Genomic DNA, 27733 nt, shown 5'->3' with positions numbered 1-27733 from the left:
TGCGAGTAGATAGATAGATCAATAATTGAAAGAGGACACATTTGATATGATCTGAATATTAAAAATATATCAGAGGGCAAACAACATCCATGTCTGTCTTCAGATGTGTGCTGAAAGATGTGTGTCAAATCTCCAGAGAGAGGCTTTATTCAGAAGGGTCAATCGGTTCATTTCGTGTCTGATGTATGAAAGAATATTTTTAATATCATCATTTTGGTTCTTCAAAAACAGAGTGGTAAATAGCATCAGCCGCACCTTTCAATTTCATCTGTACTGTCGGCGTGCCTCGTAAATTATTTCTCCTCCATATTCATAACTACAAATAAATCTCTGTGACCTAGAATTCATTTTAGGGTAATTTCACAAACATGCGCATTTCTCAATGCTTCCCTTCTTTTGTTTTGTCGGATTGGGCTCACTCTGTCACTGCTTGTTGTTGTGTTTCTGGGCCAATTGAAAATGTGGTTTTGCTCCGTTTACTCGCTGCTGACAGTGCGTTTGGGGTTTTGTAGAGAAGTGACCCAGGTGCAGAGAGTGAACTGATCAGATTGTGTACATAGATAGCCATTGTGTGGCTTGATATTGCCCACGACCTCATCCGAAGTGTATCTCTCCCTGACGTTTGGAATTACATTTGGTGCATGCAGTTTTTTTTTTTTATATTTATTTGATTAATGACCCACACTGGGCTGTGTCCGTAATGCTATGACTTGGAGCTAAAATTGAAATGCATACACCGGATGCACAGGATTCTGATATTATTGCCCAATATACAAGCCATCGCAATTAGCATTAGCAAGCCGTACATTTGTGAAAGTAAAACCACAACAATGTTTCACATCAGCATGGCCACCCCTGTTGGTGTTGCATTACGTTGGTTAGTCTGACTCCTAAATAGCAAATAGTGCGTCAACACTGTGAACTTCTCATCGATTTCGTTTTCTTGTAAAGTCAGTCCGTGGCAGCAGAATGTTTCATTTCCTCCTGGAGATTGTCCTCACTAATGCAGAGGGCTTATAGTGCTGGAAAAAGCCAACATTGTGATGTTTGATAACCAGATCAAGCTGAGAACCATGCCAACAGCGGAACGCAAGAGACAGTTGGTCTGATTTGGTTAGGGAAACTGTATTTAAAGGCAAAGTGTGCAATTTTTCAGAGAAAATCAGTTTTTGGCTTATTTGAATAGTGTGCAGTCATTAGGACTTAACTTTGGTACATGGTAATTGTGATTTATGGCTTTATTTTTTTAAGCCTGTATAAAGAAACCAGCAAGCCAGAGAAAAGCAACCAATTAGAGACGAAAGCCTTGAATGAATGAATGAATGAATGAATGAATGGTCCAACATTTGACGCTCACTCAAGCTGACCTGTTACCATCCCCCAAAACGCCTGCTACCTTATTGAGTTTTATTGTAACTCAGAATGATATCAATTTGAAGCTTTACTCATTTGATCGGCCTTAGGGGAGAGCCTGGAACCCGTGTCTGTGATAGCATGACAAATGAGTAACATCATAAGTTACGCTTCTGTCTCATATCGGTTGTTTTTTCTCAGGTGCTGTGGTTTCTTGTATAACAATTTCGATGTTTCCAAACTAAACATAATTGTATATTTGTAGTTAATGTAAGAGGCAGTTTAACTATAACATTTATTGTATGAAATACATTAATATTTGATGTGATTGTCTGAAATACAAAGATGAGTCTGTTACTTTAATCTTTTTAAACTATGCATTTGGCTATTGGAAGAGATATGAGCTCAAACAGATCTAGCAAAGTTAAATTCATTCATATTTTAAAAAAATGTTTTCCTCAAATTGACTTTTTATTCAAGCCATATATTTTTTTAATATAAAAAGAGGTTGTCAATTGCTCAGCCATCAGAGGATTTTCTTTCGAGCAATAGAAGCATGTGTCTGTGTGTGTTTGCACAGATGAAAATGAAAAATGGGGTGTGGGACGGATGGGGTCGCGAGGGGTCCACGCTGTCCCTGGCCATTCATTCTCTCTGGCCCTCCTGTCTAATTAATGGGCCACATTCATACACGTTATTGCAGCGCAGGGTCTGTCACTCATTAATCATGTGACCTTCTGTGGTGCACTTAATGACCTTGGAGGAGTAGATCAGCTGGAAGATGGCTGAAGCGCTGGAATTAAATTGTTTCTGGAAGTGGTCATGGTCACATCAGACACTTGAACAACCGTGCAGCTCGGGCCCTCTCTGGTCACATCTTTGTAGACACTTGCCCTACTGGTCCTGCCGTGCCCACCATCAAGATCATTTAACATACTTGATAGTCACCACTGGCTCACATTGAATAAATGGTCATAATGTTGTGGACGGTCACTATGTTTATATACCTTATTCATTGTTTTGATAAACGTTGTGGACGGTATATAGTACATGTCACATATCAGTCATTTTAATGTCATTGTGGTGAAGAAATGACATCAGGAGCTTTAGGACTTTCAGTAAATTACTGGAAGGAAATTTGAATTTGGCCCTTAAATTTGTGACAGAGGTCTTCACGTACTGTGTTCAGTATGGTTACATTTCAAATCATTATAAGTCGAAAAAAGAGCTCATTTCCAAAAGCAGATGGGAAAAACTGAGCTGCCTATCTTTCCTCATCATGTTTTGCTTAAGCACCACAAAGTAGAAAAGAATAACACATTTGTGTTGCCGATATACTTATAAATAAATATTCTCTGGGAAAAAAAGAAAAACAAAAAAACATTTCACCATGTGTCCAAAGTTTAAACGTTAGGGCTGCCACCTCCTTTTCACCATGGAAACATTGAAACGTCGGCTTTCTTCTTGGTGACATTGAAATGGAGTGATTTTGTTTATCCTCGCCTTTTGTTTATTTAACATTTTGCACAGCGGGGGAGTTTCAGATAGATTGTTTTCAAGACAGTCCCTGCAGACAGCGAGCAAACACTCTACAGCTTCATCAAACACAACTATCTTCAACTTTCCCCCTCTGCCGCGTGCAGGGAAATGTGACTGAGAGGAGCATTGTAATGGAATATGATTGTAAACCATTGTCATAATTTTTGACTGTCTGTGTCTCTAACGATATGCAAGCAGCAGTTTTTTAGAAGCTTTTTTTCCCCCAGCTCCGAGTAAGCGCACCCTTAAATAGGAAGGAAACTCATTGATGGATAAAAACATTGTTGTGTGGCGAACATTTGTGTACTCCCATTTTTTTTTCTTCACAAAGGCATCAAGATATGAAATCCAAATGGAAGTTAAAACAATTCTTTAGTGAGTTATGAAGTTTAGCACTGCACAAAATAGGTAGGGGATTTATTTTGCTGTGCTGACTGAGTTCAATTCCAGCATTAGACAGAATTTTTATTGTTTAGAACTCCATTGCCACAAATTGGCTTTTCATTGTCAGCACTGGACGCTAACTACGCCATGTTGCTCTCGCTCCCCTGCTACCAAGCAATCGTTGCCTTTTTCCTTCCATCTTTCCTTCCACCATCTTTCTCTCTGTTGAGAGCGCAGGCTTGATTAATATTTTCCACTGTTCCGTAACCATGGAAATAAGGTCACTGCATATGATACTTAATTGAATCTTCCTAGTGCTTTTGTGCGTATCTCCTGTGTCCGGACAATAAAAGAAAAAAAAAAATCTTCCACTGATGACTCCGACCCCTGTTCTCCACTCCGCTCCCCTCCATCTTCACTTTCATTTTGTGCCCCATGAATTTATTCATTTGTTTCCTCTGCTACCTCTTTTCTTAGACGCCCTTTCTTCCCCGGCCCTAGTTTTCCTTGTCCTGTCAGGGTATGTTACCCCCCCCCCAACACACACACATACACACACACCAGCATTGTTCTCTTGCATGCTTTGTCCCTCCACAAAGCATGTCAGTGCTGTAAGCCAAATTCAACTTTATTTAAATGCGGCCTATGTTTATACGTGCTTGCCGGACCAACACTCGAATTACACATTGCTGTTTAATCTCCACGTAATGCACAGCACCCTTTTCCCAGCAAAGCATTTGCATACTCAAATTAGTCTTGGGTAAAATCATTGCATGTAATTCAAATGACTCTGATGACTCAAGTGGCGGAGTCAAAAGTCTGTCGGAAAAGCACCAGGTCCTCGCAGAGCAGGTGTTCTGATTAATGACTAACAAATTGGGGTCCTCTAAGATGTGGACTTAAGTGGGAGACATGTCTCCTCTTCACACGACGCACGGACCAGAACGTAAACACAAGCCCAAGCCTCTTTGTTCAGGCAAGTATAGAAGCTAATCCATGACTACATTAGTGGGAAGAAAACAGTGGAGTGGATCAAGAGCAACATGATGAACATACGAACAAGACTCGTATTTGATTGCCTTAAAGCAACACTTTGTGGCCTTTTTACCAAATGAGACCCATTTGGTGAATTGCAGAGTAAATTTAAAGTTCTGTTTTTTCAACACTAATTTTGAAAGTACACACCAGTTCTACTGAACGACTCTAAATATTAATTGGTCCATCTCAAGCAGCTGATTTTATTTTATGTTTTTGTGTGCTGAAGGTAAATAATTAGATAACATGCTTATGCAAGGATTAGAATAAGACTGTAGTTGAAATATCAGGTTATCAGGATTCTTTGTCTCTTTGGCTTCTAACTGCCTTTACGGATAAAGCCAGTTCATTGTCGGACAATAAATTGTTTTTGTCTCTCTCCCCAAAAGAAGTACCAATTTTTCATAGTAAACATTAAAGGTATTACAACTCAAGGGGGGGCCCGGGAGCTAGATCAGAACTCGGCGACTCCTTTAATGAACTACATTTACTACATTTTCTCATTTTTATTTTGGAGGCACATTTGCTGTATACTGAAATGACTAAATAATTCAAGTAGATAGCCCATTTGGCACATGGTATGTCATTTTATTTGAAAGGTTACATTTGGTAATGTCGGCCCATTGTAGGTGGAGTCATGTTTGCGTTAATATAAGCGGGACAGTGATCTCAAGGCAATCATTACACTCAAATAAAACAGAGTCATATGCGGAAAGAGGCAGGGGCGAAAAACATGTATACATCAGTTCTGACGTGAGGGCCATAAAATAACCATTAGCAGTTACCTACAATTTGAAGTGACAGTCTATCAATAATATCACTCTGAAAATGGGACAGGTTTGTTGCTGTCTTTAAATCATCAGCAAGGTCCATATCGTGGAAAAGCATGCAGGTATAAGAAATGCATTAAGGCTTGATGTTAATGGGTGTGGCAGTGGCTGGGAGACACCCGGGGGCACATCGCTCACATTTCACTGGGCCACCGGCTTGACGCAGCCGCCACTGACAGACCTTCCTCTTAACGTGACAGCGACGCACTCAGCATAACTTTACAAGATATTAATGCTCAGTTGTGATCGATACTGTCTAAAAATGTAAACAATGGGTTCATTCATGTGCCCTTGGGATTTCCAAGATTACATATACATTTTTAGGGTGAACCCAAAGTCCTCTTCATCATACTCTTTACCGTGAGAGTGCATAGAGGCTTCATGCAAGATGTGAGGAAAGTAGCCACAGAGCTGTCGTCAGCAGGTTGGCACAGAAAGACTCAGACATATTCATGGGTCAAACATCTGTTGCCATATTTCCTTTTCAGCTCTGCAAAGTTGTGCAAAAGTCCTGAATTACTGTTAGACATTGCATTTAAAAGTTTTGAGAAGCTCAATTTAAGTTTACCAGTCAAGGTTATACTGCATTTCAGATTCATCCTGAAATTTTACCCGATAGCCAAGTACAAGAAAATCCTGCTAAAATCCAAACTGTTGTTCAAAGTGCGGGGTTCCGCAACTAGTACTATGCATTGCCGATGGTCTGTGACTGGTTTTGAGCCCTAGTTAGCTGTGGCCAAGCTGTATCAATATACAGTATATTGCAATTTTCATAATCAGCTTCTCAATATGTTCACCTGTTTTTTCTCTTTGTGGCAATCTGCCTCTTCTTTGACAATCACTCCGTGTTATTATGGTTCAATAAAAACAATAATACGTTACAGTATACTATTTGTGGATCCTCAAAACCTGGCACCCCTTTGGGCTGCGTGGCTCAGTGTGCAGCAGGCCTTAATTTTTTGTAAGCGGTGCGTACATATTTGCACGCTCAATATTTTTCTCTTTAGTTACATTCTGTTGGACCTTATGCAGTAATTTGTTCTGCTAGTGCACACTGCAAAACAGACATTTACCGTGTGGAATTAATTTCAATAGCATTATTTTAAAATGTCCTTGACCTCTTCCAACAAGCAATATGTTCAAGTATTTTCTTTGCAAACTCAAACTTAAATATATGCAAACCAAATGCAAATAAGCCCTCATAGATACACAAACATACACGCGCGCACACTAATTTCAATTCACTGGCAATCCCTTCCTCCCAAGTGGGACATTTGTCTACAATCAAACTAAGTGTTGCATATGAATGGATCTATTAATGAATGGGACATGCACACACAGCGCAGGGCACACTTCTTTTTCTCCGTCACGTTAAATACGGAAACAAGCGGAGGCTTTCGGATGCCCATCTGCTCCTCACACACATCGGCCCAATGCCACAATGTGCCGGCGTAACAGGCAGTCATTGTAGCAACAAGTGCGCGCACATTACCACGCTTGCCAGTTCCCGTCACTTGGCAGCGTGCCTGCTAAGCTGCCCGCCCTCTTATCTGAGAAAGACTTGATTGTGCCAGGGAGAGCGCTTGGGGAGTTGGTTAAGAAGTGGGGCGAGGAGGGGGATTTGATTTACATACTGCTGCTTAGGCAACTCTCATCTGATTGCAAACAGCGCCAAAGCAATTAGGGGTCATTAGTCCTTTTGTTTTGCCTCGTGGCCCCATGTAACAGTGACAGCATCTGGGGCGCAATGACCCCTGTGGGGATTGCCTGTGGGAACACTGGCACTATACAACGTGGCACTCTTGTCCCCGCTGCCTCATTGACACAGTGTGTGCCTGCTTGTAAACAAGCAGTCAGCACCAGGCTGGCAATGCATGGGAAAGCACTTTGGCAAAGGGTTAGTGTGCAGCTGGTCGCGGCACATGCCGGGTCACCATGCCCCAGTCAGCTTATTTTAATTAACCTCATCAGTTTCTTTCAAATGAGAGGCTTTGCCAACTGGCAGCATTCAATTAAACACTCAATAGCAAATAAATGAGACACAATGGTGGGTGTGCTTATTTAAATCTCTTGAAGGGCAGGGGAAAACACTACTTGAGTCAATTGATGTGCCCTTTATACATGAGTGCTTCTATGCTTCCCCCCCCCCCTCAAAACGGCTATATATTGACCATTTAAAAAAACGAGACATATATATATATATATATATATATATGCGTGTGTGTGTATTATACATTTTTTTCTTGTATCACAAACACTTGTTTTCAGGGGTGTGTAGACTTCTTATATCCACTGTAGTGTGAAGGAAATCACATTAGCATGTTTCACATATTTTAAAAAATATCGTCTAAATGCAATCTAATACCAGTGAGTAACATTGCCTCAAGGACGACTCTGCATCTGTAATGAAGGCTGGGATGTACTCCGCAATATGTTTACGTCTGTACCTTTCATTACCCACGTAGCAGACTGCAAAGTGCTCAGCACTTCTGCCTGCGCTTCAAATGTTACAAAAAGACTCACAAGTATGAGATGGAATGTGAATGTCCACACGTCCACTCGTGTGCCTGGAAGACCCTCCCCTGCCAGTATAGAAAAACACTTACTGTTAATGTAAATAGCAAGGCGGCATAAATCAGGCGCCCGTGCACAGCCCGGGAGAATATCATGTAATAGTTATTGCAAAATGAAGTGGCATTGGGATCAATATCCCACTATATCTCACTCTGGCGTAATGGCACCGGGGGAAGCTGGAGGCCAAGGGAGTCCGGTCCCCTCACCCCACTACGGGCCAATAAATCTGCCGGACCTGCAGCCTGCTTATTAAAGTGCATACGCAATCGGCAGCAGTCATCCCAAAATACAAGCTTACTTTACTTACTGACCTGGAGTCAAGGTAATGAATGGCTATACCTTGCCCTTGGGCAGGGGTTTAAAAACTCTTTGAGGTTCCAGCATCATTTTGCAAGGCGAGATCTCAGCGCATTGCCAAGTGAGGCAAAGTGTGCGTTTAAGTTCAGTATTAGCAAGTCTTCTGTAATTTGGTTTGATGTTGCAATGCCATTCCTGTTGATGACATTGCCTATTTGCCTTACGGTCCGCTCGCTTTATGCTAATGCAAAATAGCATCAATGCTGTCCTGCTATACTCCCTTGTGCCACAAACTGATCACAAACAGTGTAGCAGCACATTTAGACATGCAATGTAACAGTGCTCAGTCATACATTTTTCTGCGGAGTGACAAATATTAATGCTGTATTAATGAGTTGAAGAGAGTTGTCTCAAAACACGCACTATCGGTCTTTCGGTTTTATACTGCCTCTATGTGACCAAGGTGGGTAGACCAAAAAGTGCAGCAATGTTTTTGTAAAATACAATATCACTTTTTTTTCTCCTCATTAAAATAGACATTGCAACAATCATCATCCATGGGAAGGCTGAAACCCATTAATGGCAATGGCAATCATTTCAATAGGAAAAAAATATTTGAGAGGATAATGGCCTTCTCATGATGTAATTGGCTCTATCAAACAAAGCAAGCAAGGCAAGAAGGCTGAAGGTTAAACATGGGATACACACAAGCCTTTCAGAGAGTTACTTTCGGGCCCCCTTGGAATACCAAGACCACCCCTGCAGCACCTCAGTAACAACCACCTGACCTTGATGGAGGTCTACACTCTACTCACTACTTTACTTTATCACTAATTCATCAGATATTGAGATGCAGTGTTCCAATGCAATGTAAGGTTTGCAGTTCCCTGAACTGAAGATTAGTCACGAAAATTAAACTCTAATATACTGCTCACCAAGGGAGTCTGAGATGTCCTCTGTAATTATTTCTTCATAAATGAAAGAAGAAAAGAAATTATTTTCAAGGTTATGTTTCCAACGTTTGAATCTCCATCTAAAAATTGATGATTACGTTTTAATAGAGATACCAGATGTATCTCCAATGGCCATACCAGGATGTCTTTGAGGTGCTGCTTTGAAAATTGCCATTGAATAGTAACAGAGTATACATTGAGCCATTATATTCTTTACCATGTTAGCGAAGTCTGAGTTGAGGGGCTGTGACCCAAATGAGTTTGGAGGAGGAGTATTATGCTCTTTACACTTTGAACCCAGAAAGGGGGCTGGTTCATTGATGTAACCACATGATGTCACTTGTTTACTTCCCATCTCAGTCCCCCCACCCAATGGAGTTGAACAGATTGTAGGTCACATTAATGATCGGAAAAGTTATCTTGGCCTCATGTTTTATATCTAGTATTTGAACAGTGGTGTCGGGGCGTTTTATATCCACAGTATATATTGGGAATGAGATTCAGAATGAAATAAGAGCCTAGAAAGAAGCAGTTTTTTTATTTCACTTTTTTTGTGGTTTTTCTGTATTTCAACCATAGTACTGCTGTCTTTTTCCTGCCCTTGGGTTACAATATAACTTGATGACAAACAGCATGACTCTCACACTTTGAGTGGAATGCCAACTAATGAGCCTAATAATAATAATAATGATAATGGTGCTCACTGATTTACTCTATTATTCAAATTGACCTGCGACTGTGTTGCATGATAAATTCAGCTTTCAGGAAATTATTGGATTGTAGGATGAATGTTGGCATGAGGTTAGGAAGTGGAGTGTTAGGAAAGGACAGTGAGCGGTAAGACCGCTGCTTCACTGCTATTTTTTTCCTCACTGCACGCAAGGATATAAGATTTAAGGCTGCTTGTCAACAATGATGCACTTCTCTTTTGTTTTGCAGGTCTAGGACTGTGAGGAAAGCGCTCCTCTGCTTCAAAGTTGGTAAGTGCTTCCTTAATTTTTTTTTGTACAAAGTTTCTATGATAGCTAATTTTTCCCGAAGAAAATAAAAAAAAAGAAATATGGGTAAAGAAACAATTTTTCAAATGTACAGAAATTACATACAATTCACCCGTTTGCTCTCGTTTCCCTACAATGCACCTTGCAATGTGCAAAATTACAATGTCAATATAGAGTGAATCCAATTCATTTTGAAAGACAACCTCTTTCAAGTTATATTTAAGTCTTCTTGTGATTCCAACGGACCAAATACAGTTTTGGACATGTTACTAAACATAGTTGATCATCATCAAAAATGATGGCAGTATTGACATATGATTTTATTTTATTTTAGTGTTTTTTTTTCCCCATTGCAACAGACATCCGACACAACCTGTTACAGCAGGTATTACTCTTAACAGGAGTTAATGTGTGTAAAATTATGTAAATGAGATGCAAACGAGACACCCAGACTGACCTGTAGCCTTTGTGTCGATTTGTGACCAGCGGCTGACCCATCATCCTCTAAATGACTTGACAATAGAGCAATGTATTGATCTGGTCAGGCTTCAGGCATAAGGGTCAAGAGTGTGACACACCGCCTACATCTGCGTTATGTCTGCAGGTAAAATGTAGCAGCCCTGGAATGTCAGTTTTTTATGGCGACTGGATAATAATTTCTAATAGTTTGCCTTCACGCACAACCCCAATGTATTTAAAATAAATCTATTACTTTCATTTAATTTGAGAAGTTTCACAAAATCAAGGTGTCATTTATCATTCATTTACTGTAAATGTAATATATACAGAACTTGGCAAGTTCAAGCCGCAAAAGCTGATGTGCACCATTTAAACAAATATTAAGTCACGACTAGGAGCAAACAACCTATCATGTCATTGTTTGATGTTGCATTTTCTAACCCTGCAAAACCAAACAAATCCATATGTAAAATATTTTGGCCATATGGGCGTGCGCCGTGATTTCGCACTAACTTGCTATTAATATAGCTTTGGTTGTGCTGGAACGTGAGTGCAAAATGTGATCGTTGTGCGAAACAGTCAAGGAGAGATGATGTCATGAAAGCCATCGGTGAGCTTGGTGTTAGTCATCTGTTGTAATGTTGACCAATTTCAGCGCTTATAGAATTCAGGCAGGATTGCCCAGTAGCGAGAGTTATAGGAAACTAGTGCGTTTTTTATTTGGGACTAAATTTTTGTGATGTAAAAAAACAAAACAAAAAAAACCCACATTCCTAAATTGATTGGGAACCTCTATCTGTAGAGTGCTTTAAATTAAGAGCAAATAAATTCCACATGTGGCCAGATAAAGCAGATAGAAGACAAGGGAATCCCTTTCCCAACCACTAGTTCACTCTATTGCAGTCAAACCTCCACACGGCTTGCTCTCTCTCTCTCTCTCTCTCTCTCCATCCTGCTCTGCTTCTTTTGGAGTGACCAGTGATAGAGCAACATCTGGAAGGCGCAGCAGTTTTCCTTTGGTGTGTTGTTTTTGGGGGTTGATGTAGGCCCTGATAATCCATCTCCCTCCTCATTAAAGGAGCTGAATAAACACAGGCCTCTTCCAGTTGTTCCTCTGAATTTCCTCAGCGGGCGTCAGGAGACCTAAGCAGGGGCTACCGGATCAAAGCCGCCGGCAGCCCCGAGTTGCACTCGGAGTGAGATTGTGTTCCGGGGTTGGGCCCATTACCTTTCTCCCTGAGAGCCTCGAAGGCCACTAGGTCACACAGGCGCTCGGCTCGCTGGCCTGAGATCAGCAGAGGAAGAGGAAGAAAGGGAAAGCAAAGCAGCAGGAGAGGAAACCAGAAGAAGGCAAATGAGAAAATATGATTATGCGAGAGGAAAGAAGAGCTGCGCACTGGATGTTAGGACAGTTTTGCCTTACACAGCAATCAAAACATTTTTATTATCATAGTTTAAGAGTCTTTTCTCAATTCATCGTAGGGAAAACCCACAATAATTAAACAGCAATAATTCAAGTAAACTTGTCTGCCATACATGCTGGGTGATGAAGTGTTGACTCCATGAGGGAAAATACAACCCATGCTGTCTTTTTGCAGGGCTTTGTGTTTGCTTCGCAACTTGCTTTTTTAGACTCAGGACTCAATATGTAGGCAGGCACCCACGGCTCTCCCACGATTTGTTGTCTTGTAAGGAAATCTGTACTCAACATTAGCCCAGCCCAATGTTCTTCACAAAATATTCTGAATGTTCCTAAGAGGTGTTGTGTCAATAAAGCATGTTTTCATTGACCAGTTAGTGACACCATTAAATTACTACACACAGGAGAACAATCTCATGTTAAACTCCCTACACCGAGTTAATAATTCAGTTTGCTTCCTTTTTTGAGAAGACTATGTAGTTTAAAATGTTGATCAATTTACATGAAAAAGAAGCTCAAAATAAAGCTACAATTTTCCTTTCATCAATTGCTTTTTGTGTCTACACTAGAACTCAACTTGACCAGTCGCACTTGGTGCAACAAAGGTGTCACTGTGACTTCAGAATGCAACACACGCACTCGTGCATGTACACAGGTATACAAACACGCACACCAAATATTAAATGGTCAATGTAATTTACTTATCCGGGGATGTGCTTGGAAATGACCATCATGTTTGTAGGATTGTAAATGTCCAGTGCGTGTGTGCGTGCGTGTGCGTATAAATGGCCCTGTGGTTGTCATCAGGCTCCCATCAGCCCCTCCATTAGTTACTGAGCTGTGGGTCCGTGCTGGAGCTCACCTGCCCTGAATACAGATTAGGAATGGAGAGTATGAGCTGCAAACACAATGAAGATAAACACACACTCAGAACGGATCAAATTAATGGATGAATTAATTGACTATGCCTTCCTAAAAAGAATAATTGCATTGTGTACACCAAAGTGACCAAGATGCTGCATCAGAGGCACAAAATAATAGTTGATTTAAAATATTTCCTCTGGTTGTAAAAAGCACACAAATGTGCAAGTACGGCTGGCGGCACATCATAGCTTACACGCTCTGAAATAACGTCACACGCCACACGGTACACAGACTGGCGGCCCCCCCACCAAAGCAAACATGGTCGCCTACTTCACTCGTCCTCTCGGAGCCTCGGACTCACACACTCGTGACGAGAAATCTGCAGGCAGTCATTACGGAGAGTCGAGCAAACACACCGCCGCAGTGCTTGCTCACAATGTTTTTGCACGTCCGACTGTTGTGTTGATGCACGTGTCCGCTGACAGGCATACGGACCCGAGGATAAAATAGATTTTACTTGATAGAACATTCGTTGTCCTAGGTTGGCAAACCGAAGCCATTGGTGTGGTGGCGAGTGGCATTAATGTGCATATCTGAGCAGACAGTTCAACATGTGTTTCTGGTTGTTAAAAACTGAATTTAATGTTGAATCGTGCGCCATTTTGAATGTTGTGAGGATGTCATTTGGTAAATTTAGTGTTTTTTAAATTTATTTCACTACATGTGTACATTTTAATCATATGACGTAATCTTTGTTTATTTGTAAATGTTACTGTAAATACAGTTTGAATATTCATTCATTTATTCATCATCCAAATTGCTTATCCTCACGAGAGTCGCGGGCATGCTGGAGCCTATCTCAGCAGTCTATGGGCGGTATTGCCCTAAAGAAAGAATTGATTATGATTCAAATCGAAATCCGTCAGAACGATCACAATTCAATCTTGTCCTGAAATCGTTCAGCCGCAGTGTGCACTACGACTTCAGTGTGTCCCCGCAATGGGGTCAAAATGAGTCCCCCCCCCTCCCCGAAACATTACCTCTGCCATTTTAAGTCACCTAGCTTCTATTTCCTCCAATAAAAACTAATGAGCTTTTCTGTCGGAAATCACAGCCGCTCTTGAGTGCTCGAGCCGAGGCCGAGCTCGATGTCCTGTAATTGCGGTCCACAAGGCCGCTTTTAGATTTTTTTTTTTTTTTTTTTGCAGTGTTTTGGATTTGATACCCCCCACCAACGCCAACACACCCCTATAGTCCCCTTGGTCGTGTGTGCTCGGGCTGATTGCCTGTGGCGCAGTAATCAGACAGGAGCTAGAGAGGGGGCAAAACAGCAACTCAAGGACCTTTTATAATTGGGAGAGATTTGGAAGGCAGTTGGACTTTACATTTGGTGCCGGAAATGGTTGTTCTTGTGTTTGGGCTGAGGTAAGGGAGGGGCAGTAAAGGTGGCAAAAGCCTCCACTTAAATCAAGGCATCCATCATAATGAATCTGTGAGTAGTCTCTGCATGTATGTTCTTGCAACAATGAAAATCAACACAAATGGCTCATATATTGTGAAAAAAATAACATAATTTACAACAGTAGAAAGGGTGAAGTCACTTGCAAGTGATATACAATATATACAGATTTTTTTTTTTATTGCACACTTATTTCGCCATTAAACAGTCACTGTCTCTTCTTGCTACTCTTTCTGTGTAATTTTCTGCATTCGGTGAGCTTCTGTCGCATATTTGTAGCCAGCCAAGGAAAGGGAAAACCCTTTGTAACCATAATTTGACTTGTTTTCCCATCATCTCTTCACCGATGCAATTTTAAAAATTATTTTTTAAAATCCCACATGGATCCAAATAAATACAATTCTCAAATCCTCAATCAGGCAGGGTCTTTTCTGAGGCGCTTCTAAAATTAGTTAGGGTATTAAATAAGATTTGCAATTAAAATCATGGTAAGTGGTAAAGAATTGGCTTTTATCGCAATATATTAAAATGTGCTTCTTGTGAATGTCAACCTCCTAAAAATGATATTTATCTTGGCCGATGATGCTATTACATTGAGATAGAAAATATATTAAATAAAAAAATTGCAAAAGTAGTACTGACTTCAGCCAAGGCCAATTTTGCAGAAGTTCATCATTTCATAATGGAAAGGTGATTGAAAACAGTGGAAATTACCTTCCGATGAATCCAAGTTGGTTTGTTGATAAATGACGCTGTCCTCCCATGTGTACCATCTGTGCCTTGCTGTTTTTGTGCTTCAGAGAATAACAGTAATGTTTTTTGCACACTTTCTTAATTGCATTAAGAGGATGACGCACTTTCTTACTCTGTTTAAGCTCACTTTAATTGCCTGTGAATGGTGCACAAGGGAAGTGGGGACTGAAGGCACAATGTGGACATGCAATTAGCTATCTTTCCTAAGCTGCTTTGGGGGGAGCTGCAGAAATGCGAGCAAGAGCTCCAATTCATGGAGGAATTTGACCCGCGAGGCAACAAATGCTATTTTGTGGTGGCATCTTGATGGACTGACATTTTATTCATTAAAGAGTCATACATTGGACAGAGAGAAGTGGTCAAAGGGAGCTAGTGGCTGTGATAAAAAGCTGTAGACGGCGTCGAGATAGAGGTGAGGCGCAAATAAGAAATGAAGATGGAGGCAGTGAGCTAAGAGTGATTGAGGGAGATCACAGCGGAGACGCATGTGTGAGCCCCGGCAAAATGTCACTTTAGTTGTGAACGAGTGCTGCGGTGATGACAATACGTCTCCAGGAAGCATCCGGTATGCGCTGGATCTGGGAATTGCACCCATTTTACATATTTCACCTAAAGTGACATATCAAGTGGAACACGTGTGGGATGCTGCCAGCTGCGAGACCCTTGGAAAAATAATACCGGCTCTCCTTCATTTCGTCCTATCATAAAACGGACCATTTTGACAGCAGCGTTTTTACATTCCTTCCTTCCCTGATTTCAATGACACGTCTGCAGTCTATAAAATCGTTAGCCTTTATAAATATTAATTTTTTATTACATGTTTTTTAACGTGTCTGATGTGGAATGGCGATGATCACATAAGTAGCTCTTAAAACATGATATTAGTTTATGATCCTTTATCCAGATTGGATCGGGCTGTGCAAGCATGTTTCATGTATATAAATTCGTAAGGCATTAAGTAACTGACGTCATGCATTAGCTTAATGGCATTGTTGTGTATAGCCCTAGCTTTTAGTAGCACACAATGCAATAGGCATGGCACGCCAAACTACGAGTGCAGCAGCTCTCGCCCCTCCTTGCCTGTGTCGCTTTCCTCATTTTTCTTTGCTCATCCCCCCTTTTTCATTTTCCCTCCTACCCCCCAAAAAAACCCTTCCCCCATCTTGGACCACCTCTCCCTGGCCCTGCTGTCTCTGTCTTTTTTTTTTTTCATTTAATAGTGGACCTCAGAGTGGTTGCCATGTCGACCAGCCAGCGTATTACTATGGCAACCGGTCTGAGCGAGACAAGGCTGCTGATTAGGGAGAGATGTCTAGTGTAGCCTGGCCAGTGGAGGGAGGGGAGGAAAAAAAGGGGTGGGGTGGATTGGTGGTGTTGGGGTGCTGAATATTACAGAGCTGCATATTGTGTATGGGGTATATGTGTGTATTGTTGATGCTTGCATCTAAAACAGACTTGTGATCAACTGTAACCATGTCCAGCTTCACAGAGTTTTGCTTGTTTTAAAATGGCAAAGATAGTGTAACTGTAGTAATAAATATGATAATTGTTGTGATACAACTATTTCTGCTTGTTTGGCAGACGGTGAACAGTTCTTCAAATGAGGCCTCAAGATCTTTAATCCAACTCCCAGTTGAAGTTTATTATCAAACTCAACATGAAGTAAAGGGATTTATACGTTGTGTATTTTTTTTAAAAAAACACACACACAACATCCCTTACCGCAATGCTAGCACGTTATGCTAAATACCATGAATGGGAAATAGAGAACATCAGTAATTGCAGTAATACAGGCGATGAGTTAAGCAGAAACACTCAAACACAAAAGGTGCATCAACACGTTGATAAATAATATGGTACTCGATGTCATCTATTCTTTATCCTCTGCAAAAATGATCAATTTGCAGAAGTTCACTGAGGCGCTGACAGTAGTGGTGAAAGTCTTCTTCATTTGAGTATTCTACCGCCGCTCGTTGGCCAAGTTGCGGACACCAGAAGGTGTCACAATGAATGAATCATGAGGCACAGAAGGTTCAATTCTTTACATTCTATTCAACATTTTAAATTAACACTATATTGTATGTTTTATAAACCTGAGTACTATTTTAGAACACATCACAAGCATTTGTATTGGTTTTTCTGAGAACCTTGAACATATTAATGACATTTCAATTCATTTCAATGGGAAAAGATGATTAGGATGATTGAGCTTTTGCTGCTTTTGAACAGATCACATGTATGGGTGCTATGACATCTGGAGGAGAAAGTGGATTATTTTTTTTTTTTAAATTGGGCCCTCCTACAAGAACACTAATGAACATGGCAGAGGATGCCACAGACCACCCAGATCCATCAGAGAAACTAATTACAAAGATCAAATTAAAGCGTGCGAGGGAGAGCGAAGGGGAAAGGGGAGTGAGTGTGTGGGGGGGCTCTCCTCTCACCAATGGCCCAGTCAAGCCATCAGCTCATTGAAGTTGGTAATTATATCTTATTTATTATTCATCCTTGAGCTAAATGTGATATTTCAATAACAATAATAAGTGCAGATTAAAAGGCAGCCCAAACTACAGACTTTAAAAATTAAATGGCTTGGAAAAGTGTTATTTACTTATTTAACATCCAATGTAAGCACACAGCAATGCACACAGCAAATTAGATTTTCCTTACTAGAGCTCCTTGGTAGACATAATCCTCAGACAAACCCGGATTGCATCTCTCCTTTATCAAGTGACCGGGTCTCTTGCACCAGGCAAACATTTAATAGCTTGCTGTTTTTATTTGGACAAGGTCTCATTAGACTGAGAACATAGTGTCATATCTTTGAGGGACTAGTCACAAAAATATTTTTGCCAAGATGGATTGGTTTCACCAAAAATACAAGGCATAATTGCATCGTCTTTGCTCATGGTCGCAACACATATTTTCTATTACCTATTGTGAAACATGCACAGTTTATGCCACACATTCCGGTCAATGAATATAACCGTCCACGGCAGTGAAGGAGTTAACCGTTTGGCGTTGGCGGATATCTGCTCTTTACTTAGTGACATTCATTATAGCATTGCCAAAACAATCTAATGATTTCCTAAGACTTTTGCTCAGTCCTGTATCTTGGGAAATATTAGCAGTTGATATATTACCCTCCAACAGTAATCACACCAACAAACATGTCGAAAATTGACGTAATAATGCCTGAAAAGCTGTGCGTGTGGTATGAATGATGCTTCAATTTAAGTTTCATCTTGCAAGGTGTGAAATATTCTTCAACAATGGTTCATCATTTTGTCCCATGGGTGGATCTGTGCTGACAGTTGCCATGACAACTTACAGTGACAGCGCTTCTCAGGAAGTGACGTACTGTTGCCAAAGTATCGCATTTCAACCTGTTCAGAATCATCCACCCTATTTAATGCCCCAGTTCCAGCCTCCCTAAAGCATGATGAGTTATACAGGTTACAGGTCAAATTAATTGTAATTTCTAAAATCATAATTATATTTTTTAAACACAAGAACCTGGCATTCGAACAAGGGTTACTTTATTCATCCACTTGTTAATGTGGCCATCATCAGCCATCTTCTCTTCACCTTGCCTTCCTCTAAGATGAACTCTTAAGGCACCTCATTATAACTGCCAGCTCTTGGCCTCACTGGCTCTGGCGGAGGTGAAGAATATCACATCATCATAAAGTGGAGATGGCATTACACTCGTCACAAATTATAGATGAATTTTAGTGTGTGGTGGCAGGCCTGGCAGGCGAGTGCTTCACTTAAGTGACTCTCAGGGTCCGCAATACCCCTTCAGCCTTCAAATGGAAGTACATTGAGCGTGAGCATTATATCATGCAATGCTAAAGATGTATTGTTTAGGGGTTGAAAAACAGATTGTGTTACCTAGACTACAGTAGCGAGATCTCATGCATCTTGGCTGGTACAAGTTTATGTAATCAGGCCTGCTTCTTTTCAGCCTCAATTCATTCTATTAGATTTCCTTTAAAGCTGTTACATTAGGATCGTTGATTTTTGGCCACTTCACATAAAGTACATACGATGTATATAGTAGTTACGTACATGTGCATGGGTTGTGTTGTTATTCTTGCAATAAAACATTATTTGCTTTAGGAATAGTTATTCTTGTATAAAAATGATCTTTGCTGTACACATACTGAGACACAATGAACATTTAAAGTCCAACAGTGACCTATAAGAGTAACCAAATTATCAGAAATATCTCTCAGTATAATGTAAGCAAATATTATCTCACAGAATGTATGATGAAAAACATCCATATTTCTTTCCCAATACAAGAGTAACTTTAACACATATATAATGACTGTTCTTCTAGTTTTTCTTGGCTGTCTTTTGTTCAAAGGTGCAACACAGCCATGTGTCTTATTGCAGTATACAGTGTTATGTTCCTATGAGTGCCTTTGTCCTTGAATCTCAAAGGATCCTTGTTAATATACTTATATTAGACCAATCAAGCAGCTGCAGACAGTCTAATTGAATAGTCAATACCTGGAAGAATAGTAAGCAATGTTTAGAGATGTCTATATTTGTGTAAATTGAGTTTTTCCTCGCCTCTGCTCTCAAGAATGTTTCATCTCCCACTGTCTAAGCCTTGGTGAAGTCTTAATAATTATTATGTCGACTTCATGCATAAATATGTCTGTAAAGCGGCGACCTTGCAGCCAGTGACCTTTGGAGGCAGAGGCTGCGTGTCGCCTCTGCTGTTTGTGGTTTAACATCTACCAGTTTTATTTTTAAACCGTGCAAACTCAAGACTAGGTGGAAAAGGAGGTTAAAAGATGTAATAGCTAAAATAGGACATGACAGACAGAGCTATTGATTTTATTGATTGATTCCACTTGGATGCTTGCAGTTTTAGTCTAAGCTCATAAAGACTCATGGAATTTGTCAGTAAGTCCCCATGGATAACTGTGCTCTGGTATAGAAATGGCAAATAAATGTCTTGAGCCTCTCTAGAGCACTAGAGAGAGAGGACATTTTTGATGTACATAGAAAGCTGCAGATCTATATTTTTTTTAATCGGCAAATCTACGAAGTGGGCCAGCTTACAAATATTTTTAGTACCTCATATTCCTACCGATTACGTCATTATTTGATTACCGTCTGCCTCTCTATCGTATGGTGTTCCACAGGGTTCTATTTTGGGGTCCTTGCTGTTTTTTTTTTCTTTTGTGGCCCAAGGTTCCATCCTACAAAAACAATGACGCCACATTTACTGGAGTGTCTGTGATTGAGTGTTTATGGTTTTGAAAGGCAAGGTCTGGCCTAGTGAGTGACATGGGTGTCAGTGAATGAGAGTTTAGAATTGACTGTCTGCATCTTAAATGAATTAATGAATGATGTGAGTTGTGGCCATTGGCAGCTGAGAATGAGCTTGTCGCGTGTTTGTTTTCCACTTTCTCCATAAAGTGTGAGATACTTGCACAGCTCAAAATAGGAAGACCATCTTCAGCAATGTGGTCGTTGGCATGTGCTTTGTTCACTACTGCAATGACTTGATACACAACTGAGTTGTGTACTGAGCACAAGATTATTATTTTTGTTTGTTTTGTCTGAACAATTTGACGGATAAGCCGAGAGGGTGGAATCTACCACTTTGGTCTTAGCGGAAGCCGGCGTTTCTCTAGGTTCACTTGGTCTTAATGCAAATGCTCCACATGGGTGGACACACATGGACATTTTTAGGGGAGAGCAGCCAAAGCACAGTCAAATACATCGCCCTATTGCTCAGCCAACACACTCTCACTAACACGCATACTGACCAGCTCACACCCCTTCGGGGCTGTGGGCCAGCGTTTGAGCAATGTCTCCCCAGGGGGCTGATATTTTATAGTTTGTGTCCATCAGTGGCATAGCCCGGGGCGCCAGGGTTGACAGTAAGTGCTCTCAACACCGGCGACACTGATTCATCTGCGCTATGACACAGATGAGAAAGAGTGGGGGAGGGCAAATGGGGCGGGGTGCATGCGCGTGTTCTGTTTACTATCAGTACATGGTGAACTGAACTCCAAATTGCCTTCTGTTTATTGGCGGGTTCATGGACGTTCAGCACAGACAGCCATGCGACAATATCACGATGTAAGAAAGTGGCTCCAATCTAACATGGCGTTTCAAATTTTCACCCGCTAGCTCACCATGTGCCCTAGTGAACCACTCCTACATATATATAGATGGAGGTTGCCTGTGAACCCCAGCCTTCTACATGTGCATACTAAGCAATCAATGTGTCACCTCTTTCTGACAATCCTATTTTTTTTTTTTACCATATGAGGCGAGTGTTCATTTTTCTTGTCAGCAGTAGGTAATTTGCTGTATTGTGATTCATTCCTAAAACTTGGTGACGAGGTGTCTGATAAGTCACGAGCCTGCCGTTGCAACCTCCCCCTATACCAGAGCATCACCCACAATACGAAAGCAAAAAAATAGAAAATAAAAAAATAAATAAAGGCGGCACCCCAACCCCCATCCAATCTCCAACCAACGGCACCCCACACCCCAGCCAGCTCCTCCTTTCCAGACCGAGGCCGACGTAGCTGAAGCTGAGGCGGGCTGCTAAATTAGATAAGCAGGACTGCAGCGCAGCGCCCCTGATTAATAAAAGATGCAGTGCTCCCTGGGGATGGCCCCTCCGAGGGCCCAGCAGAATCCAGCCTCAGACAATGAAGCTAGCTCCCCTACAATGAACAGGAAATGGCAAAAATGAACCAATCATGGAAATATAACATTTAAAACAGAACTAGCCCGTGACCTGCTGTAACATTACACATGCAGCATAATAGATAATAACACATGCTAAAGGTGCAGAAAGAGAACACAAATGTTAATATATTCACCTATTTTGAAAGCGTAGCCCACTGTCGACACGTGTTGGATGGAACTACTAAGTTCCTGCTGTTTGAGGACAGGAACAAATTTGCATGTCTGCTAGCTTCTTCAAATTCATGATCAGTTTCTTACTATGCCTTGGTGGTCCACATTAACATTTTGAATATACATTTAACATTAATTTTGGTGCCCAATTTCAGCAATAAATAATCGCCTTTAGCGTATACTATTTCTCAACACAAGTGCAGTAATACATAATTCTGCCCTTACGTTGTTATTAATGCTCAGTTTTGACAGAAAGATATGAACATTACATATGTTCATATAGTTGTGGTTTGCCGTGGTGTAGAACTGCACCGTATCATCTTGACAGGTGCTTCTTCATATTTATTTACCTTATTTATCATTTCATTTATTTAGTCACCATATTCGGCAACATGAGGTGAGAGGGGCAGTATGTTGGAGAATCACTATGATGAACTGCAGTTTTCCACCACTGCAAACTACTGTCACAACAATTTTAAACAACCTGGGTGATCTTGCTAGTATGCTTGTCTCAAAGATTAAGCCATTCAAGAGTAAAAACAAAAAAATAAACCCAATAACCTAAACTTGTAACCGTTCAAGGCTTTTAATGATCGGAAGGACTCACAAATGTGGTTTTCCCCATCTGCCATCGCGATAGCTGCCGCTTCGAGACTTATATTCCACATTTAGAGAATCCTGCTTGCCCAACAAATGGTTCACCAGTTCATAATATGAGAGATACAGTAGTCACGAATAATCAAGATGAATCGCTTTACATGTATGTGCATGAATGCAATCACATGACTCAAGGAGGAATATTTCTTCTTTGTACATGATGGGCCTTTGTAGCAAACGCCAAGGCGTATTATCTTGAAATAACCCGCACCTGCTTCTGCCTGCGAACAATAGCAAGACACTTCTAATTTTCTACAAGATAATGCTTGTCATATTGAGATGGAAAAAGGTCAAGGGTTAGTCTGTAAGATTCTGATTGGTTTTGAGCATCACTCACTCTTTCCCTAAGATAAAATGGACAGCGATATTTCATTTACAGCTCTGTTCCTCTCAACCGCTCAGCAATTTTAGGCAACAGTTAAGGAAGGCGCACATTGGTGCAATGATTAGAGAGCATCTCACAGTCGCTGATAAAATCTTGCATCAGCAATTTTTTTCTGTCTTTATTTTTTAGCTGCTCACTTCTCTCCATATTGCTCCATCCTACAAAGATTGATGGCTTTTCTATATGCATATGTATAGGCTGTGCACATGGCAGTTGAACCTGCATTTGACCTCCATCTGCTCACAGCTATTGGCCACAGAAAAATGTATTTCTGCTTCAAGTAGATAGTATGAATTATAATGGCGCACACACTAATCCTGCTCGACTTTACACAGAATTTAATTTCTTCTCCGACACTCGTATCTCAAAATATTTACTTCAAATCATCTTTCCTCATCTAAATGAATGGAAATGTCATTAATCTGTGACAGCCTCCTTAAAAAACTGTATTTTTTAATGAAGATAATAACAGTCTGAGATTGCATTTTGTAGAAACATACAGTACCATACAAAACAACTTTATTTATATGACGCATTTTACAATAGCTGCAGCTGTAACGAAGCGCTTCACGAATAGCAATGGGACAACCAGCGAGAAAGACAATTAAATTGAATGTAAAAAAATGAAACTTTTGTTGTCACACTTCAATTAAAGTATGTTGCTGCTTCACGTGTGTGCGCGTTGGCAACCCGTGGAAGGAATCATACCCCAAAACACCCTGATTTCGCACTGTTTGGTTGCTTTCTCATTATACTTTTTGCAAATACAACTGAACTGGTCCTTAGAACCTAATCGAACTTGATTTTAGAATGCAAGCTACTGGGACTACCAATAAGCATCTTGAATTGTAGGATTGTTCACCAATTAAAAATTCCAAATCATATATTTCTTGGCCAACGTTCAGAGCAGAAAGAGGCAATAAACTTAAATAACCAAAGCAAATTGTAGGGTAAATTGCCAAAAGCATCAGACACAAAACCCAAACTAATACGACTCTAATCACAAAATCCCTCTGTCTTAATAAAGGATGCTCTGACATGTATAACAAATCTATGACATAAAAATAATTAATATTAGTGGATATTGTGTGGAAATCCCCTAAAGCATTACATACCAACAACATGAGATCATTTATCATTTTCTTTGTCTTTCATTTGTTTGCTTAGAAGCTTGTGAATAATCTCTTTGATCTGGTTTCTTGTGTACCCCCCCCTTTTCTTTTCACTTGATGGCACCCTGAGGGCCATATGCATCTCGCATTATGCACTCACCCAAACAGCCTACTCCAAAGAGCAGTCCAGCTTGTGGGAGTGGCTTCCAGTTGCCCTTTAAGGTCATTCTAGTGGTCATGTGACTGGCCACCGGAGCCCCTTGGGCCAAATGACAAACGGAGCTAGCAGGACACAGACAGCGTCAGGGGTGTTTTTCCACAAAGCATTCTATAAAAGTGTAACTGGGCTGTATTTGCCCTTTCCTCTTGCACTGTGTTCAGCCAACAGGCCCCTGAAGATCTCTTAAAAAAAAAAAAAAAAGTGCTGATGCACTAGCGCTCATGTAATCTGCTCCGCCTCGGCCCCCTCCCTTAACCTCCATTGCATTCCCTCACAGTCTGCCGCCATCGCAGGCGGCAAGGTGACGCGATGAAGGGGGCTTGTTTGGGCCCCCAGCTAATTAGCGCACATTAGAGCATGACTAAATAAATCTTAAGTGCTGCTAATTGCTTACCAGTGAAAACAATAACAGAGCACTTGCCCAGAGGCTCTGGAGTAGTGAGGGGCTGGGGCACTGGGGACTTGTAGTGAGGGGGCGACGGGGGACTGGCACGGGGCCAATGGAAGACACCAGCAGCATCAGTCACCCCCACTGCCTCCATGTTTAACTCACAGACCACTTGGCACTGTCACGACACGCGCCAGATGCCCCACAGCCGCCATATGCGGCCCATATTGCCTGCAGACCTCATCCGCCAAGAATTAGCCTTACATGACAACTCCAGACAAGCCTTGCCCACTTTCAGCGGCCATCTTACATCACCGCATTAATAAACATGAATTAGTCATGACACAATTAGATGGCCTTGTTCCGACATTTACTTTTTGCATTAATGGGATTCTCTTGCGTTCAGGACTGGCGCACCATAAGACACCAGACCTTTAGATGTTAGGGCAGCGAGAGTTGAAAGAAAAAGAGGTCATTGGTGAGCGTTTATTCTAACGAGGAACATCAGACAAGATGTCTCTGCTTAGAAAATATACAGTCGTATCCTATCTGTTTCCTTCTGACATGCGGCGTTTGTTTCTCCCGTAGGTTTTGCCTTCCGTGAGGTAGTCGTTTGAATAGCCTGCAAACGTCTGTGATCAAAAGGTACGTTCTACTTAGCAGCAAATGAAATAAAATGTCATATGTATGTATATATATGTGTGTATATATATATATATATATATATATATATATATACACGTATATATATATATATATATATATATATATATATATATATATATATATATATACACACACACATACATATTGTATGTATATATACAGTATATACGTAATTATATAATATTTATTATTTATTTATTATATTTTTGACGGCCATACTTCCAACAAATTTCGATCATTTGTACAAAACCCATTGATGAATTAAAGAAACCGATTAAGAGAATTAAGAATAATGAAATTCCCGCTGCTACTCAGATCATTTCATCAAGTTCAACCTTGTGACTGAGACACAGCTAATTAGCTGAATCCATTCATTTCCTTAAGGATGTCTTGCTTGAGCAGGACGTAATGTTGGTGCATTTCCTTAAAAAGATCCTTTTCCACTTCTTCGTCTCCCTCCAGTCTTTCTGGAACGAGTGCCTCACTCCCACCGCATCTCCTCTGCGGTGTTTGGGCGCTTTCCCACGGGACTTGTGCGCTTTTGTTAGCTTTTCTGTCAACATGCAAGGGCTAATTGCTTGATTAGATGAGGTTGACTGGCCTGTTAATTGAATGCTAATTTGGATGTGATGTGTCTAATGAAGATACTCATTTACTGTTTGGCACCCATCCAAGAGTTGGTTTTATTCGAGAGCCAAATCAAACGGAAGGGATGAAAGTAAACAAGGCGCGGCTGCTTTAAAAGCACATGAATCAAATGTGCAAGGTGAAAAGAATTAATAGCATTTATCACCTTGAAATGAAGCTTTTTATTATATGGGGACGCACTGATGCAAGTAGGGTGGAATTAGACACCACTGGAGTTATAGCATTAGTGTTTTAACTCAGCAGCTATTGACGAGTTGGGAAATATCAGAATGTGGCAACTTTTAAACAACACTCTCATATGCTGCCCATGGAATCTATACTAAATAGGTCAGTTAATTAAATACACTTCAATGTAATGTATTTGTTTCTGTAATTTAAAAGATTATAGAACTCCATCATACTCACAGTTCTAAATTTCTTTATATTTAGCTACATCTGTGAGAATGTGATGAGATGATCCGGGAACTTAAAAAAACTTAACAGCTGACCACCTGCCCTCATTTCCTCTTGCCACATAAGCTTCCTGTTTAAATAAGGCACAAGTGTTTACAGTATCTATGATGGACAATATTCTTTATTTTCATTCAAAATCAGCTTTCCCACACTACAGCTCCAGTTGCATTGGCAGCAAGGTCTTCCAGCAAAATTTGAATGTTGTCTCTCTCTCCAATCCTCAATTATGCACAAGGACATGACATTTAAAACCAATCAATACAAACTTGATTTTGGTTTAGCATTTGGGGTGGATGGGCGGTATCCCAGAGGCTTTTGGAAACACTCCTTTAGGTCCAGCTCAAGGCCTTTCATTGACGCTCATTGGCTTTGTTGAGCAGTTCACTCAATCCAGCAAACAAAAACAAAAAATAGCTATATTCCCCACAAACTCGGAAGTAGAAAAATATCCCTGTATTCCATGTTGGATGCATCCATAAAAGTCCCAAAACACTGACTTGCTTGCATGGGCTTAAAATGAAAATTTGATTTGCCACCTAATCTTTTTGTTCCTTCTTGCTGTTTGTATCCAGGACACAGTCTATTGATTCCCCCCCCCCCTCCCCCCCCCCCCAATATTTCCCATTCTGGTGTTAGTGTTTCAGTTGAAGATGTCAGCTCGGTACATGTTGGGCCTTTTGTCCAAAATGAGTTTCAAGGGGCAGAGAGATGATCGATGAGTTTCTCTCTAGACACAAAAGAAAGAGTGTTAGAAGAACAGTAGAGAAATCAATTGCTATGGTTTTGTTAGTTTTAGAAATTGTAAATGTCTCCTGACCTTACCTCTTCCAAGCTAATCTCCTTCTAGCCTCATGCAGTCATGCTCAGCACACACATGCAACAATCTACCTGAGAGTGCCTCGTAACAGGCCAGAAGCATCACAAGCATCACAAGCATTAGCGACCCCAGGTGTGAAGTGCACCTCCATTCTTACACAAAGCCGTGAATTTCTTTGTATTATTGCTTCATCTATCACTTAGCAACGTGCTTTGCGCAGTAGTCATTAGTCACCCTCGCCCGCGCTTAACGAGAAAGCAATTACCATAGGCTTCGGCCCAATCCAAGTGGCCTGGCAGCGGAGTCCGAAAGCGCCATCCCGACCTGCGTCCGCCGCTCGCTCGGATTGCCCCTCTCCTCCCTCGCACCTCTTCTCCCTTTCATTGTGGCTGCAGACTCTTTCTTTCTCCATCCTCTCTGCAGCCTCTCTCTTTCGCTCCTCCCAGCTCCCAGGCTGCTCGGGGTTTTAGACGGATCACTCTCACAATGGTTGATCAATACAGGTATTGATCCCCTGGCAAAATGTTTAGAAAATCCTTCTGGGCAGCCGCGGTACAGCGGCAAGAGGA

The 27733-nt window shown here is 41.0% G+C and overlaps 1 protein-coding gene across 3 annotated transcripts in view; it reads left to right on the top strand.

Moving 5' to 3' along the window:
* zfhx3b (zinc finger homeobox 3b) overlaps positions 1-27733 on the top strand; it is a 292407-nt gene that overhangs the window by 104488 nt on the left and 160186 nt on the right. For all 3 annotated transcript variants that reach the window (XM_088370361.1, XM_088370365.1, XM_088370366.1), the window contains exons 4-5: positions 9905-9945; positions 25169-25225. The gene's annotated coding sequence lies outside the window, so the exon portion shown is untranslated. The remainder of the gene's footprint in view (positions 1-9904; positions 9946-25168; positions 25226-27733) is intronic.

The sequence above is a fragment of the Syngnathus floridae genome, chromosome 3 (genome assembly GCF_059516105.1).
Source record: "Syngnathus floridae isolate MCC-2025c chromosome 3, RoL_Sflo_1.0, whole genome shotgun sequence".
In the NCBI taxonomy this organism is placed as follows: domain Eukaryota; kingdom Metazoa; phylum Chordata; class Actinopteri; order Syngnathiformes; family Syngnathidae; genus Syngnathus; species Syngnathus floridae.
The sequence above is the reverse complement of the archived record's forward strand: the minus strand, read 5'-3'. Positions and strand labels throughout refer to the sequence as shown.